The following is a 20,521-nucleotide window of genomic DNA, read 5'->3' on the forward strand; positions in this document are numbered from 1 at the left end:
TTTTGACTGTCTCTGTGTTCCAAAATAAAATAAGAACTCTACTCAACAACAGCTGCGTTTGATTCTTCTGTATTTACATTTAACGAGTCCGTACATTTCGAGCAATAATACGCCATGATAGAGATCAGAAGTTACTTTTTTGGGACTGATTCTGAAGAAAGCCGATGAAAGAATTTTTCGTCAGCTTTCAGCTCCTGGATTTCCGAGAGCAAATACCAAATCCATCCAATGAATAAATGCATTTTAACCATTCTGTATTTGCATTTAACATTTTATAAAATAATTCGTCATGATAGAGTTCAAAAGTATTTTCTGTCGACTGAGGACGAGAAAATATTTGTATAGAATTTTATAGTTGCTTGCTTTCCGAGAGCAAATAGATCCTTGCAAACAACCGATGCATTCCTGCTTCTCTGTATTTGAATGTTAAAGGGCATTTCAAGTAGAATTTCTACATATAGAATTTGAATTTCTTTCGAATGAAAGTAAAGAGACCTTGTGAAAAGTTTGCTTTATAGAAAGAATGGTAACTTTACCTATTGTGGCCAATCGTAGAGTTCAATGACTTTGAATGTACCCAGAGGGGAGGGGCGTGCTGGCACCGCTATCACCGCAATTATCGTGCTTGTGATGATCTACCGGTGGAATGCCAGAATTATATTATAACAGAGGTAATACATTTTCAGTTACGTCAACTTTCCCATGGAATCTTAGCATTCCTGCAAAAAAAGATAAAGAAAGTACGATGCAATGAATTATGATTTAAAATGCTATGGAAGACGCTTAAAATTCCTGGGCGAGACAATTAATCACTCACTCTGGAGATATTTCGTGTGTTATTGTGAAAGATGTTAATAAAATATTTTTGCTAGGCGTGAAGGGCGTAGTGGATGAGAATTGCATGGGAAAAAAAGTGGACATTAAAAAACGGTGGCCAAATTAATTTTCTGTGTCCTAAGGGTGTATTTTCACTACTTATGGGGAGTTCCTCTTGTTTTTATACTAAGGGCAGCTTTTTAATAACCGAATGCCACGCCGAAAGAACATATATTGTATTAATTACTTAATATTAGGGTTTCTTGAAAAACTCTCACATACTTGACCTCTTTCAGGTCAAAAATAAGTTCTGTGACCCCACACTTGGTAAGGCAGAAATCAAAACATGTCATTCAAGTGTTAGCTAATGGTATTTAAATAAAGAATTAATTTAGTATAGTTATTTGATAAATTTTAAGTAGGCTCTTTAAATCAAAAAAATGTTTCTCATATCGATGTGAGTAATACTCTACGAATAATAAAAATAAAAATAACATTTCATTTCACTGCTTATTTGTATTATTGGCTTTAGATATTAGATATGGCTCAGATAATCCGTGTTCCATTAAATGGAAAGTTTTGAGTATTTTAATGTCAGAATTTTAAAGTAGAACAAACATTGTCGGATTCCCCTCCTTTCTGTCAGCCGAAACGAATCCTCAAAATGTAGTTGACGCACTGATATGTTTATTATATATTGATTATTAGATTTTGAAATGTTGCATACTAGGATTAAGGGTAAATTAACTGATTTATTAATTTACGCTTTAGGTTTCGCATTTTTTTTAGGTCGGTTTTGTATTCTTTATTTCCATTCAAGAGTCAATGCTTAAACAGATCTTAGCATGCCATTAAATATTTTTTAAATAATTTTCTTTTTATGTGTGAGAGAGATTTTATTAGAATGCACAAATGATTTTAACTTTATTCTCGGAAATTACAAGGATAGTTGAACATTTCTGGAAAAATCGATAAGAATGCTGGAATTTTTCGATAATCCGTTCTTGTTTATTTGTTATTGTTAAGCGTTTGTTTTACTTATCTGTAGATGCATTTAATCCATCTATTGAGACATCTTCAGATAGAAACAGCTCAGGAATTGCTTAATGTCCAGTCCGGTCTTTTAGATATTAAGAGAAAAGAGTTTTTGAAATCTTCAAGGTTATTTGCATGTTTCGAAATGCCGTCTCCTCTTTCGAAAACTTTGACTATTGTTAAGATATAAATAGGTATAAGTGTTTGTAAAAACATTTCCAGATTTTGAAATGCTGAAATTTAAATCTTCCGAAACCTTTCTTCTCGTGCAATCCATTAAAATTTTCCGAGCTTTAAATGTGTTTAAGTATTTTCTTCGCTGCATAAAAATTAAAAATTGAATAATAATAGTAAATTTCGAATATACAATTGACTCCAAGCATATTCGTCTTATCTTATAGGCTAATTAGATAAGACTTATCTAACTAGGCGATTCTCGATTTTGTAAAGTTCGATTAATAAGTATATAAATTTTAAAAAAATACGCATACAAAATCAATGTATGACCGAATTTTATAATTACAATGCAGCTATTGAAATTTATCATAAATATACAGATAGGGTTGAAGAAATCTGATATTCAAATGCTGATTTTAAAAAGGTGCCCATTTGCAAAATTGTAAGGCTTGTGTCAGAAAATTATACCTGATAGATATTTTCGTTGGATCGTGAGCTCTCAAATTTCTGATTACAGTTCTGATGGAGCATCAAATTACTCCATTCTAGAGTGTTCTACTTTAAAAATGACTCTGACTATTAGTAATTCGGCAGATATCAGACCTGAGAACTACCGAATTAACGAAAGCGTCAAATTAATCGAATTCGTTACAATAAACATTTTAATAGCAAAACCTATGCCTACTGCCCAAAGTATTACAAAAGATAACAAATTATATAGAAATTATACTATGTATAGTAAATGTTTCAAAATATAATTCAAAATTGTCATGTCAAAATCATTAAAAATCGGTATTCTGTAAATTAGTTTTCTCTAACGCTCCCCACTTGATCTTCTGAAAACACAGGACTTTAAGAGCAACCTGATTGACAGAGTACAGAATTATTGAGAGTATAACCTAATTCTTAATAAATAATTTACTTTTAAAAATATGTGGTTAAATGTAATAAAATGTTTCAAGTCAAAAATGATTTTTTAAAATTGTTGTTACTCAAAGATATAGAAGATCATGGGGTAAAAGACATGGTGAAAACAATCGCAATAAAATATTATACTACTTTAAGACTACAACAGTGATTAATTCTTTAAAAAATTTAACTTTAGTTTTGAAGTAATTAAAGAAATACTTCATATTTACTGTGCTCATTATTTTTTTGTATTAAGTGAACATTTTTACAGTAAAATTTGTCTACACTAACTGCTCATGTTTTAAAATAAATAAAATAAAATGATATAAATGAATAAAATGAAATAAATATATTTATTTCGAAAAATTTTAGGAATTACTTCAAATAAAAGTAACTTTCTAATAATTTTGCATCATTAATATTGAAAAATCTCAAAGAAGCAAAATGTACTCACACTTTCACAATCTCAAAATTTCTGTACACGACCTTAACAATTTAAGTAACCCTATCTTATCAGAATTATGAAACATTATTAGATATTATGAGGCATTATTATTTCCTGTATTAAGCAAACTTTCTGGCAATAAAATTTATCAGCTCTTACTGTCCATGTTTATTTTAAAATAAAATACAGATGTTTATTTTAAAATAAAATACAGATGAGCACTATTGAATGACCAACAAACCGAAATTTGACCATATATATTTATTTCGAAAAATTATAGAAATTCCTTCAAATAAAATTAGCTTCCTAAATAATTTTGCATCATTAATATTGAAAAATCTCACAGCAGCAAAATGTGCTCACACTTTCACAATTTCTAAATTGCTACACACAACCTTAACAAATTGAGGAATCCTTTCTTACCAGAGTAATGTGACATTATTATTTTTTGTATCAAGCGAGCTTTCTTACAATGAAATTATCTGCTCTAACTGCTCATGTTTTAAGATAAATCAAATATAGACGAAGCATTACTAAATAATCAACAAACCGGAATTTGATCAAATATATTTATTTCGAAAAAAATTTAGAAATTACTTCAAATAAAATTACCTTTCCAAATAATTTTGTATCATTAATATTGAAAAATCTCACAGAAGCAAAATGTGCCTACACTTTCACAATTTCAAAATTCCTGCACGCGACCTTAACAGTTCAAGAAATCCTATCTTTTTAAAATTATGAGATATTATTAGTTTTTAATTAACAGTTGTAGAAAATGAACTTGTGTTTTTTCGACCGATTTGCGGTTAGTGGCAGTAAATAGGAGTGAAAGAGAAAAAGCAGACACCTGTTAGTCGGCAAATAATTCGCGGAATGTCAATCATTTCCCGAGGCTGTTGTGCGGGACCGCATTTTTTGGCTCTCTCGAAGTTGTCTCTCGCGCGCACACTTTTCCACCCAGCCGTTTATCTACTAGCCGAGTAACGGCCTCACCTCGTCTCATTATGCACAAAATAATAATAATAATAAAAAATAAAATAAAAAGCATTCAAATCCTGTAGAAAGAAATACTCAGCGCTGGACCAAAGAACTGGCAGCGCGTGTCGTGACCAGGAGAAAACATCATTAAAATAAAGCGAGTTGGACAGAAAGTTTGTATTCGCACCTGGAGGGTTGGATTACAATGCGAGGATTAATAATTTCTGCGAAAAAAAAAGCGTTTATTTTTTTTTGTAGTTGTTGTTGTCATAATTGGATGTTTTAATGTTAGATTGGCATATGATCTGAAGGTAGTTGTAATGTAATTGGCATATGATTAATTTCTGATGAAAAAAATAAATCTGGATATCTCAGTGATTTCTTACCTTCTTTTTATGCACTTTTATCTGGACAGAAAGTTTGTATTCGAAACTGGAAGGTTGGATTACAGTGTAAGGATTAATAATTCCTGCAAAAAAAAAAAAAAAAAAAGTTTTGTTGTTGTTGTTGTCGTGTTTGGATGTTTTAATGTTGGATTGGCATATGATCTGAAAGGTAGTTGTAATGTAATTAGTATATGATTAATTTTTGATGAAAAAAATAAATCTAGATATCTCAGTGATTTCTTCCTTTCTATGCACTTTTTATGCAGTTTTATTTAATTAATTTGATTTTTTTTAATATTTGAAAATTTTGAATTGTGTAATCGGTTTTTCATTCACTACTTTCTCTGCAGGTTTGAATTGTGAGCACTTATATAACAACGATGACAGTATAGCATTTTAATATTTTCAGAAAATAATGATCAGCTGATTGATTTAATTGAATGTCGCTTCAATACTGGAGACGCCACCTGGTAGCGAATTGAAGAGATAACTGAGGTAAAATTTCCATTAATATTTGTAATAATTAATTATAAATTTAAGATTGAGAAATAGAAATGTGTTTTTAAATAGTGATATCTTGTGAATTAAACTTTAAAAAAACTTTTTTATGGCATTTATTTAAGTGATTTTGTGTTTGCTGAGACTTGTCGAGTTAGAAAACTAATGTTTCTTACAGATATTAGAGTTTTTAATGACCACCAGTCTTCAAAGTGAAAACTTTTATCCACCGACGAACAAAACATTTGGCATTCTTTTATAGGTATTCAAAAAATTCTGATGGAATATAAAGCTGCTACCCCTTATTAAGTTAATTTTAGACAAAATTCATCAAAAAAAATTTGATAACAGTCAATGATTATTTTAGAATTACTTCAGGCATTTTCAGTGACATAACTAGAGTAACTGAAGCACAAAGCTTTATATGTTTCGTCAGGTCTTGTTGATTTTAAGCAATGACTAGGGGAGGACATTTTTAAAGTAAAGTGACATAGACGGAAAGTTAAATATTCGCTATTGGGGATTAGATTATAATATGAGGGACAATCCATTAAAAAAATTATGTTCCGTTATTTTTTCCTTCTTGAAATGATTCTGCCAATATGGTGTTTGTTGAGATGAAAAATTCATACTTTTATAAATGTAATTCTGCAAGATCACTAATTAGTTCGTAAATTCAAGTACTAATCCTTCTACTAATTGAATCATGCACTTATGCCCAAATGAATCTCAGTGTCATTCCCTTTAACTTGGGAGATCTCAAAATGTAATTGGGCAAGCAAAAAAAAAAAAAAAAAAAAAAAAAATGTTTTTTTTTTTTTTTTGTTTTTTGTTTTTTTTTTTTAAATGGAGGGAAAAAAATGTCATTTTGCAGCTCGAGAATATTTGTTTTGCAGTTAGAAAAATTTGCTGACACATAATCGACTTATCGGAAATCTTACAGAGTATGGAGTTTAGAAATCAATGCAAGTTATTCAAATTTATTTAATATGGAGGTTTAAATGGTGATGACCATTTTACAGTTATATAAGGAGTATCTATATTAATTTTTGTTTGTTCTCCTTCATTTGTTATTAAATTATTAGAGCTCTTTATATTATTAGAATGAATAAGTTTCTTGAAACATTTGAAATAGTTCTTTTGTGATTTCAACTTTAAGATCATAATAATAAGATTTTAATAATAAAGTTGTTAATGTACCAGAAAGTATATAAAATAACTATAAAATCTTGTTCTGTAACCTTGAACTTTTTTCTTATGTAGAGACCGCAACACCCCAAATGTGTAAAGCATATGTTAAAACAGGCAAAGGACTTGTTTATAGAAAATAAATTTATATCCAGTAGAGAGTTTTCTTGTGAGTGGAACCTGAAGCTTCTGTACATGCTTTATTCATTCCCGCTACTACGCCACAAGAGATTATCATACGATATAATGAAAGAAATCTATGATCTACTACGCATGATAAAATTCTTTTATAGAAGTTAGTTTTTCTTGCGAGTAGCAATTCTGTAATTTTTCAGGAATTTAATTTATGAGGAATTCTGAAAAAATAAAATGAAATAAAAATTTAAACGCGTATTTAAATACTGAAGGAAGCTTAAGAAACTATACGTTTACAGTGGCGTGGCAAAGGCAAATAAAGCCTTGAACATGCCTTTTTTTTAGATTCTTCTCTTCCGCCATTTTTTGACATTAAAATGAGAAATTAATGTTATTCTCTCTTCACTAGAACACCTTGTCACTAGACAGGCATCGGAATCACCTGTAGCATCCATACATCTCATCGTTATGCCAGTAATACATTTGCCGAATTTCCATTGGCCAAAATTTCCAAATTTTTGCCAGACCTTATGCACACATTCAAGTTTTTGTCGCCAAAGAGTTCTGTCCCTTATATGGTATTGGAAAGCGTCGTTGGAGGTATGCGCGCAATTGCAATTGTAGTATACTTCAAGCAGCACTATCCTGCTGCGATCCCCCCCCCCCCACCTGTCGAGCGAAATAGCCGCTATGTACATACCGAAAACCAATGGACCAATGGTGCTGGGGGAATTGGGGAACAGCCTAGACTTAATAGTCTTTGATCTTCCGCTTAGAATGTAATGGTTAAAGACATAATATATAACTTGCTCTTAACGTTAAATATGGTAAAACAATTTAAACTATAATATCGAATTAATACTTAAATTATTTGTATAATTGCAATCTAAGAATAAAAAGAGGGATGTCAAAGAGAAAGAAAAAGAGTAAAAAAAGTACTGCTTCAATTTCGTTTCGACCTCTTTAGAAAATGCTAAGCAAAACGGTGGCTAATTGCTTGTACACCAGATATCAAATGTGTGCACCTTGCTTAAGTGGCAAATATGATTTGTAGAAACTCTATCTATTTGTTGTTCTCTAGTTCTGATACTTGAAATATCGAGGACATAACATGCGTTACTAGGCGGTCAAGAACTGTATGTGGCTTGAAGTATTTTCAGTAATGCTTTCTAATTGGCCAAATTAATGCTTATCACCGCTTTTCCAATTTAAGTTTATTAAGTTTTCATTAATTATTTTATTAAGTTTATTTATTAGTTTTAAAGATTAACAGTAGACTTTAAGTTCTTTTGTAAATTATGGACTTAGAATTATGGAATTTTGTATGTATCTACAGGGGGATATAACTGCATATTAAATATTCTAAAAAAAATCCTAAACATTTTTTTTTATAATTAAAAAGCAATGAAGAAGTTTTTTAGTTCTTTAAGATCTTCTCTAATTTTTTAGTTTTCCACAATTTTTTCTCTTGATTTTATTTTATTTCCACTTAAAAATATATTTCGAACAGATATGCATATTAATTTGTTATTTTTATTTAAATTTTCAGGAAATAGTTGTGGTTACATATTGGATATTCATTAAAATTCGCTGTTTTTCTTAATTCTATTCCTTTTTCCTAAACTATTCCTAAATTCTATTCTATAATTTTTAATTAACTAAATGGAAGCGAAATTTAAAATAGATATTCACATATTTTAGTATGTGACAGAATCTCTTATAAATTAAATAAATGTCTATAAAAATTAAGATGTATGGAACATTTTAAAAATGTTTAAATCTGACAGAAAAATGCCGCTTTGAGAAAAAGTTATTTAAAAGACATTTTTACAACTATAAATAATGCTGACTCTTCTAAAACTATTAATTATTTATTTTAATGAACAACGTGCATTTTAATTCCATTTTCATGCACTTTTATTTAACTTAATTTGTTTCATGCTTGTAGAAATGTAATTTTTTAAAAATTGATGTAAATATGGTTTTTTGATAACATTATGCTACTTTAATATTATCAGTTAATTAATTAATTTGATGAAATTTTAATTCCATACCGACGGAAATATGAAAATGCATAGAATTAAAATTTAATTACATTACTTGATTAGTTGATAATTAAGTCCTAAAAATATTTCAAAAGTATAATTGTCGTCGAAAATGCATAGAATTAAAATTTAATTACATTACTTGATTAGTTGATAATTAAGTCCTAAAATATTTCAAAAGTATATTGTCATCTAAAATAAATGGAATTAAAATTTAATTACATTAATCGATTAGTTGATAAGTCTGCTCATGAATTTTAGGGGGGGAAATAATCGCGAGATTCCACAATATTTATATTTATAAGTATTGAGGAATATGATATTTTTATAAATATTATAAAACAATATTTATAAAAATGAATTTATAGATTCAAATTAAAATTAAGAAAATTATTGCAATTACAAAAAAACTACTTAGTACGCTAGCAAAAGTGTGCTCTTATTGAAGTCCTGTATTCAAATATAAGCACTCATTTAAAAAATAAAATATTAAAATGGAAATTAAATTTATTTCTGTTTGCTCCCATCGGTGTACTTTGTTTTGATAATAGTATATTTATACTAGTTATTTACATAGTTTAATCGTAGACAGTAAAAATAACACTGTTTAATAACATAATATGTTAATTTTTCTTTACTATTAATAATTTTCAAAAATATTATTGCAAAACTAATTTTTAATAATTTAAACTGATAAGTAAACTTTAAATATACTGTTAAAAGCTTCTTGACAAATGTGGATATCTAGAAACCGTTAGATTATGTATCTTCATGCTTTATTAGTATGTTCTTTGTGCTTCTGTAAAACAAATGTATAGTACGTGCTTAGCTTAATATAGATACAGATGCAAAAATAAAAACACGTTAAAACTCTTTTTAATGTAATTTAAAATAAATATATATTAAGTAATTTTCTAGTAAATACTTTGCTTCAAAAATAATTTTATTTATATATATTCTGCTTTTCAACTTTTAAATCAACTTTAACTTTAGAATCGATAAATAGTGTATAATTTTAAAATAATTTTTTTTTCTCAAATTTACTACCAAATAAGGCCATTGGTATATGGAATCAAAATTAAATTACATTAATCGATTAATTAATAATTAAATCCTAAAGTTATTAGAAAAAAACTGTCATCGAAAATGCATAGAATTAAAATTTAATTACATTACTTGATTAGTTGATAATTAAGTCCTAAAAATATTTCAAAAGTATATTGTCATCTAAAATACATGGAATTAAAATTTAATTACATTAATAGATTAGTTGATAATTAAGTCCTAAAAATATTTCAAAAGTATATTGTCGTCGAAAATACATGGAATTAAAATTTAATTACATTATTTGATTAGTTGATAATTAAGTCCTAAAAATATTTCAAAAGTATATTGTCGTCGAAAATACATGGAATTAAAATTTAATTACATTATTTGATTAGTTGATAATTAAGTCCTAAAAATATTTCAAAGGTATATTGTCGTCGAAAATGCATAGAATTAAAATTTAATTACATTATTTGATTAGTTGATAATTAAGTCCTAAAAATATTTCAAAGGTATATTGTCGTCGAAAATGCATAGAATTAAAATTTAATTACATTATTTGATTAGTTGATAATTAAGTCCTAAAAATATTTCAAAGGTATATTGTCGTCGAAAATGCATAGAATTAAAATTTAATTACATTATTTAATTAGTTGATAATTAAGTCCTAAAAATATTTCAAAAGTATATTGTCGTCGAAAATGCATAGAATTAAAATTTAATTACATTATTTGATTAGTTGATAATTAAGTCCTAAAAATATTTCAAAGGTATATTGTCGTCGAAAATACATGGAATTAAATTTAATCACATTAATCGATTAACTGATAATTAAGTCTTAAAAATATTTAGAAAACGTATTAACGCCTATTTTCAAAACTGCATTGCACCAGGAAGTAATTGAAAAATAGAAATATAGGGGTAGGTTTCCTGGTATAGGGGTAGCGCGTCTTCCCGTGATCTGGGCGTCCCGGGTTCGAGTTCCGGTTTGGGGATGGTTGTTCTTCTGTTGTTCTATCTGTGAGATGTGTGAATGTGCCTTCCTGTAAAAAGGGGTTGTGGAAGCGAATGAGTGATGCGTGAGTAGCAAAGTCGTACTCTTGGCGCTACTATGAAAACAAGAGACGCTCCCCCTCCTTAAATCGCTGTCTTCGTAACAGCGGGCTTGTCCGTGGCAGGTGCCATAAGAAACAACAACAAGTGAAAAATTTCTCACAAAATACCATTCTTATAAACATAACACAAGTAAAATAAAACTATGTAAAATTAAATGCAATAGTTTTCTTATGAAAGTCTCATTTAGATTTATAGCCTCTTCTATTTAACCAAAATCGATAGAAATTTCTGAATTTTTAATTTCAAATATGTTTCGAATTCTTCATAAAATGTCAACCAATTTTTCGAATTTTCTATGCAACACGTAATTTAATTTTCAGCTAAACTACTTTTTCATTTTATTTTGAATACAAACATTTTTAGTTTCCTTCAAAGTAATGGCGTAGCGACCGGGGGGAGGACAAGGGAATATAAATGCCCCAGGCACCAATCTCAGGGGGCGCGATGAGAATAAAACGTTAGTGTCTTAATGCCATTTTTTAAATTGAAATATATATGAAACGATGAAGGAGAAAAAATAATATGCTATTCACATTGGTGTTGGGAAGATAAGTGATGCTGGGGCATAATGTGATTTTTTCGCTCTGAGTCGTCACCAGTGGCGTAGTAAGACTAAATAAAACCAGAGTATATATATATATATATATATTTTTTTTTTTTGCTCCCTTAAATTGAAAATTGATTTTTTAGAAAATGATATTTTATATTTATGATGTTTTATGATATTTTAGAAAATGGCATAAACTCAATAACGTTTTGTCCAAATGATGCATCCTAAGACTGGTGCCTGAGGCTTCTCACCCTTGCCCCTTGGTTGCTACGCCACTAGATACTCCAGGCGCCATTTATACTTGCTAAAACATTAGTAACGACTAGAAGTAAAAAAAAGTTAATTATTATATATAAGTTATATCATTTTTCTGGCATCTTCGCATATTTACATTTGTGTCCATTATTTTTAACACGTTAGCTTCCACGTGACTCTCCAGGTATTTACAAATCTTTCTAATTAGACGACGCCTTCTCTTCTATAGTTAAGAGATAATAAAGAAGGTATCTCAAGGTATTATCAAAAGATAATACCTTGAGGATACCTCATGTAATTAAATAGATTATCTAATTCCGAAGCGCACACGTAAACTATGCCAGCTAGCGTATTAAATAAATAAAGATCAAATCTCGTAGGAAAATTAGCGGAAAATGTTAAATTCAACAATTAGAAATAATATTGTTAATTGATAATATTCCTAATTGTAATAATTAGAATATGTGCAGAATGGAAATGCATTATTAACTAGACAAATGTGGGACAACAATGATCCATAGAAAATTAGTCAGAGCTTCATTCGCTTTCTTGCATGCTTCATTTCCTGCTAATGCACCGATTCGTAATTCAGGCGGCAGCATGAGATCTCTGAAGAATGCCTGCTTTTAACCGACAAAAATGAAAAGACAGATTTGCGGAGAAAGGGTTCATGGAAAAGTGCCTTAAGAATTTTTCCGTTTTCTTGCACTCTTTCGGGTACATTAAAATACATTAAAAATTTCATTGTTCAGATAATAGCATGAAATTTGCGGTTCGTATGCATAGATGACCACCTCGTGGATGATCACTTCAAATCACTTCAATAGGTTGGATATTTCTTTTTCTATTTCTTTCTATGGTCAGTCTATCCCTGCTTGACACGCAGTAGGGGTAATCCTCGGCCCTCATCGTTACTGACGAAAGAAGAGAAAGGAAAAGATTTATGTTCAAATTGACCAAGGCGGAGTCTTGAAGACCTTTGTGTTACCGAAGGTCAGAGGTTACTTGGGCACAGTTACAAAAGAAAAAAAAGGGTATATGCATAATAGAGCATTTGGGGGGACAGCTTTGACCTTGAGTACGTATAGTTAGTTCCTAACTGTTGCCGGAAGAGGAGGAAGAGAAGTAGCCATACCGGGTGGTTTAGAAGTATGAAAAATACATGCAGCGCTTATAAATATGTACTTGCACATTCACCTGCATACCGAAGCCTGACATAGCCGAATATAAAAAAAATGATGCAATAATAATTACTTTGTTTTTAATTGGAGAAGCACTTAAAAAATTATATTTATTTAATTGGTAAAACATTTAAAAGAAATTCATTTTTTTTATTGACAAAACAAGCAAAAAGATAAACAAAATCAGTAATGTTCGTTAAAAGAAAATTTGAGCATCAATAAGTTTTTAATATATTTAATAATAAATTTATAGTTATAGCTAATTACATATTGAATTTCAGTTTTTTTTTTTTTTTTTTTTTTTTTTTTTTTTAACATGGAGGTGGAAATCCGATGAACACATGGACAAGGGTCCCGTTGTTTATAGGTATATATATATATATATATATATATATAAGCCTTAGAGATCAACCATTTTTTGCAGAAAAAATACAATAAATTACAATCTCCAATTTAAGCTAAAATTATAACATAATATAAACTACTATAGTTTAAACTATTGTTTATATTACGTTATTATAATTTTCGCTTAAATTGGAGATTGTGATTTATTGTTTTTTTCCCCCCTTTAAAAAATGGTTTATCTCTAAGGCCTCAATTTCAGGGGATTTTCGGGTCACGAAGGGTCAACATTGTTGGACAAAATCAGACCTCTTACAGAAAAAATCCCTTGTTTGAATCCCTGACTGAGGATGACCCTTGAGAAAGTCTTCAGGCCGGATTCTTAATTTCTTCCTTTTTGATTCTATATTTATTCTTTTTGCTAATATTTACTTGATATTTTTACTAATTTGGTTAAGTTCATCTAATAGTAGCAGCATTAGCGCTCTCTAAATGCAATAGTATCTTTTTTAGTTTGATTCAGAAATAATTTTTAGTTTTTTTTTAGTTTGTTTTCAGAAATAGATTTTAATTTTAATTGAAATTTCATAATGCAAATATTTTTGATTTCTTATATATATATATATATATATATATATATATATATATATATATATATCTTACATTTGATAAACCGGAAACTTCATCATCATCCGCTATTTCCTTTCCTGATTTCATAAAGGTTGAAGAAACTGAAACTAATGAGAATTTTCCAACAAGGTTTCACTGGAGGAGGTTAAGATAAAGAAGTTAGGGGTTAAAAGTCACTAATCAGCAAATCGCTTCTGAGGAATTGCAACTATATATATATAAAAAAAAAAAAAAAAAAAAAAACTGTCAAACGAATATTTTTCTCTATAATAATGCTAGAATTCACCTAATTTAAACTATCTTTTTCTCTTCAATCGTAAGAGAATTATTGGGAAATGAAAATTTCTATCCTTACTGTTTCCATTTACATTCAAATGAATGAATGAACTTGGCTGAGATTTTCACCTTTCCGGTGGCATATTATTCGCGGGTTCGAATCTCATCAAAATTGCTATTTTAATTGTGCGAAGGTTTGAGATTCCAGAACCATGATTGATGAAACTTTGTAGATTTTTCCCGATGTGGTGTCATTTCAATCATTACAATAGATGATATTTTTATAAGAAACCTGTCTAAAATTAAAAGACATGATTATAAAAATCTAAGATTTATATTTTTATTAGGATTTGTGACATGACAATTAGAAAAACTTGTCATTCCTAAAAGTAAAATATTTCCAAATAGTAAAAATGTAATTTGGCAGAGAAAAATTTAATACTTTGTAGCGAATGATACAATCAGATCAAAAAAGATAAACCAATCCTTCAATTATGACATATAATGCATCTCTAAAAAAATATACGATTGTCTTGGTAAAATTAATTTCATTTTTCCAAGATTAGTTCAGTTTTCATTATTAATTTTTGGAAAAATTATTGCATTAACTACATATTTTTCTTAGGGAAAAAAAATCTATTATGGAATTTTCCTTTTGCATAATAATTAAAAAACATTGTTGCTTCATTTTCTACTTCATTAACGATAAAGAAAGCCAAACACTGCCTTTAATCTTCTCATTTTTATTTTCTGGATAGTTAATTAGGAATATTTCTGGGAAATTTCAGAGAATAATGCTAAATAAAATTTTTAAAAAAAGACCAATTTAGGATTCAAAAAAATAACTAATTATTTCTCGAGTAAATTATTTTAATTAGGGAAAATTACTTGTTATGGGATTATTCTGATAATTCTTTAACCTTTATAAATTGTAATTTATGTAGTATAATTAGTGCTTGTTTGGGGAATTAAGTATTTAAAGAAAACTACCTCATGGAAATCATTAATTTTTATATAATAGGCTGCAAATAGCTAATAAAAACTTAATAATAAAAACAAAGAATGTAGTTGAAATCGAATTTAGTTTGCTGTTATTTCTTTCGTTATTTTGAATCTTGATCATATGACTTTTATAGTATCTGATCAAACATCCCTCTTCACAAACTGTCACACCGCGCGAACAGTTTGCTACAATGTTGACGTAGACTATGATAGTTATTTTTATATCCCGTTTTGAAACAACACTAGGGCAATTTTGGGATGGACTTCATGAATCTAAACCATAGTCAGATGACGAGGAAGACACCTAAGCCGGCACTTTGTCTTCAAACTTCCATGCCACTCAGTAAAGAGCATCTTGCCCGGACTGATTTAATAAGCACCCAGCTCGGCTTCAAAGCGGTTCTTCATTTAAATCGGTTTTTAAGCTAAAGCTCTCTAGTCTCGAAGCCACCTGGTCACGACGCTCTGGGATCAAACATTACTGTGTTTATGCCACTTCTTTATATCAAGTGGCATGAAATAATAATGTCATTCTCTGCCATTTATTTCTGAAAAATTACTGATAGCATTTAGAACGAAAAAATAAAATCACATTACGGCACTGGAGCCTTTTATCTCGCTGCACCACAGATTCAAACAGATTGATCGTGCACCAAACTTGATTATATAATCAGTGTTTGATAAAATCTGGTCTCGAACCAAGGATTCTCCATTCGCTTGAAGCCTTCTTAATCACAGAGTTCCTTTTTTTTTTTTTTTTTTTTTTTTTTTGCATTATCTTATGCATGTATTAATGTTATTAAGAAAACAATAACTCCCTACACATCTCCACTATTGATTCATTGTTAAAAATCTGAATAATTAGAAATAATTATAAACAAACTTTGTTTCTGGGTTTATCTTAGAAAGGCTCTTATGTTACTTTACTGCTTTTCAGAAATTATGTTAATCAAATTACTTTAATAATATGAATAAATATGCATTAATTTACTTACGGAATTTGATGGCTTCATTATAATCCTATGCTTAAAGACTTAATGAAAGCACCATTAGAAATTCTTTGTATTTCCTGCAATTCAAAGAGTTTTATATCGAGTCAACAATATCTTCAAAGGCATTGCATTGTTTGAAGTATTTTTAGATTTGCGATGAATAGATTTAATTACGATGATAGAAATGCTTTATAATTATTGCATGAAAACGCAGTTTTGAATAATTGCATTAATTGAATTTTAGTTCACTATAATTGAATAGAGTAAAAAAAAATAATAATAAAGTGCTTAATTTTGGTTAAATATTCTTTGATTCTCCTAGAAATAAAAATTAAAAAGTTTTCTGCCTTGAGGGGCGATATGTAATAAATTACTTTTTCCTCCTTGAGAATTTGAAACAATTAATATATAATTTTGCTTTAGTTTGATTAAATTACATTATTTTGAAGCAATACGAGAGGTATATTTGGACAGACTCAGCCCTTTTCTCTTATAGCTTCTGTTGTGACGAAGTGAACACATTAACAAGCATCTCACTCTCCAAACTTCCCCTCCACTCTAACATCAGACCGTTTAATGCCCGATGTTGAATTTAATGCACATTAATTCCACATACAAGTCGGTTGAATCGGATCTTAAGATTGTGACCATCCGATCTTGAAGCAATGACATTACTCAGCGTTTGTACCTCAATTTCCGGACTTCCCCACCTCACCAACGTGAGGATATTTTGATTCCCAATGGCAGATTAAATGAGCACCAGACTTAAGCGAATCTTTTGATTATTAAATACACGACGGATTTTCTACAGTATTAGGCCTAGCAACTCCAATCTTCTGATTTCGATACAAAAATCTTCCCATTACATACCAGACACTATGCAAGATTTAAGTTACATAGTCCAATAAAATAAAAATTTTTGTTAATATTAGCTTGCGAATTGCAAATTTTTGTCGAAATAATCAAACAAAATATAATTTTTAAACTTATACAGTTGATAATTGTGCAGACATACGTCTACAAAACAATGATTGCATGAAAAAAAATATTGCATCGTGCATTTCCGAGTTCGGTTTGCGGAGTTTCTGATTAGGATGGGAATACAGTTATTTATTGCCCCCCGATGAGCAAAATGATCTATAGAAGCTGGAAGGAATGAGACAGGAGGGGAGTTTAGCAGTCATAAAATACAGGTCGCTCGCTATCTAGGGAATCGTGTCACTTGACCATAAGAAAATCGGCACTGAATGGTAAGTCTTTGCTGTACTTCTGTCAAGGTCATTGTGTAGGCAGGAACGCTTCCCTTTTCTTAACCTAAACAACAACGAACTACTGAAATGACTGACCATTTCTTTCCATTTTAAATAATTTGCGGTACCTCGTAGCTGTGGCAAGATAGTAATTTGTACGTTTGATAATTAATAAATTTGATAGATTCGACTTTCCAAATCTTTTTTTTTTTTTTTTTTCTGAATTAGAAAATGGATGGTTGCTTAAAAAAACTGAATGCTATGTAAATCTAGCAATTTAAATGCTGCTTTATAGAAATAAATGTTTTCAATTTCTGGCTTTCCGTAAGTTATTTTTTTCTTTGTCAAAAAAAAAAATAATAACTTCATATTTTAACTATGTGAAAATAAGCTGGAAACTATATTTAAAGAAAATCTTTACATGGTGTTTTGTTAAGTTCCTCTATCGAAATAAATTTACAGTCATTTTAAATAAATATTGTTTTTAACCCAACAGTGAAATAGAAAACTTTTGGGGGAAAAATCATTATACTAAGTATTTCTGTTTTAAAAATCAGACAACAGTTGTAAGCAAACGATATTGTCTGATCAAATTCCTTACTGGTTATATTCTCTGTGTTGAAAATACAATTGCTTTAAGCAGACGATAATTTTACAGCAATCACGCATCTTTGAAAAACATTTTGTTTACTTTATTTGTTCCACATAATAGTTGAATAACTTTAAACGAGATAGCTTAGAAAAGTGCACAAGTCGAACAAAGCAATAATTACATAAATTGTTGATATATGAAGTGACGTAATCTGTTACGTATTAATACTTGAAGTGATATAACGTATTACATAAAATGTTTATGCTTGAATTGCCTGACATAATTTATTACATCAAGTGTTGATAGAAGAAGTGACACAGTAAAGTGCTTGATGCATTGCGGGCAAGGCAAACAAACAAAGCTACGCTGTTTTTATATCATCTCATGTCCAATTATTTTATATTATCTTTGTTGAAGAATTTGTTTAAAGAAGGTTGTTTTCATTTTGTTTTTGAAAAGTTAACTAAAGCTTTCTAGTATTTGAATCTAGTGTAATAGGGTGAAATTTATAAATATAAAGTTTATGATTTTATACTACTCGCTTCGCTATAATTTTAATGACTTTATTAAACACAGCAAACATAACATATAATCAACTGCTTTAGCGGCAGAAACGAGAAATGCGAAGAACAAAATGAACCTTTATGTTGTATAACATAAACACATAAACTTATTAAAAATAGTAGGTTATATATATATATAATTTATATGATTTTATTCATTTTACTTTTAACAAGCAATAATTGGAGTTAAAAAGTTATTTATGGCTGTGATTTTTATGAGTTTTTCATTTTGACAATTGGGTACTTTGGAGTTCATCATTAATTTTATAATCAGTGATGACAAATTCAATTTGAAAATTGCAAGGTCGCCTATTTTAATCAAAATAAATGTTATGTAAATCTATTTAACTCTTTAAAAGACCATTTTTTTCTAGTCATGGTATATTAAAATATTTTTAGGATTGAGATTATGAAAAGTAATTCATTTAGCTTATTAGATAAATTTAATTTGATTAATTCATTAATTCGTTAATTAATAACTAATAAACAAATCAAGATAGATCATTTTGTGTGAGATAATAAACTGAAGCATCTAGGATTTTGTCTTATTGAAAAAATTGTGAGAATTTATGCCAATATTCATAACTTTATTCAAAGTTTGATGAATTTGAAGTTGAAGCCTACTCCCCATGGCCCTAGAAAGGATTAAAAACAGTCGAAATATTTGAACATAATGTTGTTATAAACCTTTATAGTATGATAGTTTTAAAGTATATTAGAATATTACCTTATTTATAATATCTACTTTTTATTTTACTTAAAAAATTGTATTTCAAGGTCAATGCAAGGTCATCTAGGATTTTGTCTTATTGAAAAAATTGTGAGAATTTATGCCAATATTCATAACTTTATTCAAAGTTTGATGAATTTGAAGTTGAAGCCTACTCCCCATGGCCCTAGAAAGGATTAAAAACAGTCGAAATATTTGAACATAATGTTGTTATAAACCTTTATAGTATGATATAAATTATTATCTTTGATGATAGTTTTAAAGTATATTAGAATATTACCTTATTTATAATATCTACTTTTTATTTTACTTAAAAAATTGTATTTCAAGGTCAAAATTCTAATTGTAATTTTTATTTTGGGAATGGTGGAAAATTTGATGATCTGGATATTGTCATTAATGTCATAGTCAGAGATGGCGAATTCAGATTGATAATACAAAAGATATTATCAGTTACTTAATTTAAATTTTACGTTATTATATTTACAAGTAAATAATATGAGTGAATAGAGCCAATAATTGAAATTCTGTGTAATAAATTTTTATGTTTAAATCGAAAGCTGTTTAATATCACGAGTTTCTCTCTCTGCAGCCAGAAAAGAGATTTTTCCATGACGTCCTTTATATATCCATTGTGATTCGGCCACTCCTGGCTTTCTTCAAATTGTCATTGACTATAAATTGAAATTCAGTGTCCAATTCTACAAGTACATAAAAGAAGCAGTTATTTCTTCTTTTATAAAACCAAATCAAAGCAATCCTGTTCAGAAATGCGTAACTATTATTGGCCCTTGGAAAAATAGTAAGGACTTGTCTAATTAGGGGAGTGCCTTTTTATGAATGTCCTTGTTTGTTTCCCCTGAAGGATGTTTTCCAAACGTGGGATATCTTTATATCCCATCTTTTTGAGTGGAAGACCGTGTTCGTATCTCGACAGTGGTGAAAGAAGAAAGCTGTGAACTATTATTTACTCTCACGTCGCTTAGAAATCCCTGACAAATAGATATATATTCGCTGAGTCAATATATTTTCGTCCTGATCACTAGGGTAGTCACATGAATTTTTCTGCTGTGCTATTAATAACATTATGTAAAATGGTGTAAAAATTACTAATGGAAAGTATTCGCACATATGAGTGAAATAGCCTAGGTAAACGAAGAAATGTTCTTTCTCTTTTTCGTTATTTAATAATTAAGTCTGCAAATTATTTATTCATATGACGTCTGAGTAAAATCTTGACTAGCATTGAAAGCCCTTGCTTGTTAATGATAAAATATGCAGAAGAGTTTCCTAGAAAAACTTAATAAATCAAGTCTTTTAGTAGATCACCATGACATCTAAATTATGAGGTTGTTAAACCTAGTTTCATTTAATTCCATG

The 20,521-nt window shown here is 29.1% G+C and overlaps 1 protein-coding gene across 4 annotated transcripts in view; it reads left to right on the forward strand.

Moving 5' to 3' along the window:
- LOC129958304 (solute carrier organic anion transporter family member 74D-like) overlaps positions 1-20,521 on the forward strand; it is a 165,487-nt gene that overhangs the window by 17,510 nt on the left and 127,456 nt on the right. For 2 of the 4 annotated variants that reach the window (XM_056070692.1, XM_056070695.1), the window contains exon 2: positions 5,159-5,244. The exons of the other annotated variants lie outside the window; for them this stretch is intronic. The gene's annotated coding sequence lies outside the window, so the exon portion shown is untranslated. The remainder of the gene's footprint in view (positions 1-5,158; positions 5,245-20,521) is intronic. 4 annotated transcript variants of the gene reach the window in all.

This window comes from Argiope bruennichi, chromosome X1 (genome assembly GCF_947563725.1).
Source record: "Argiope bruennichi chromosome X1, qqArgBrue1.1, whole genome shotgun sequence".
NCBI lineage: Eukaryota > Metazoa > Arthropoda > Arachnida > Araneae > Araneidae > Argiope > Argiope bruennichi.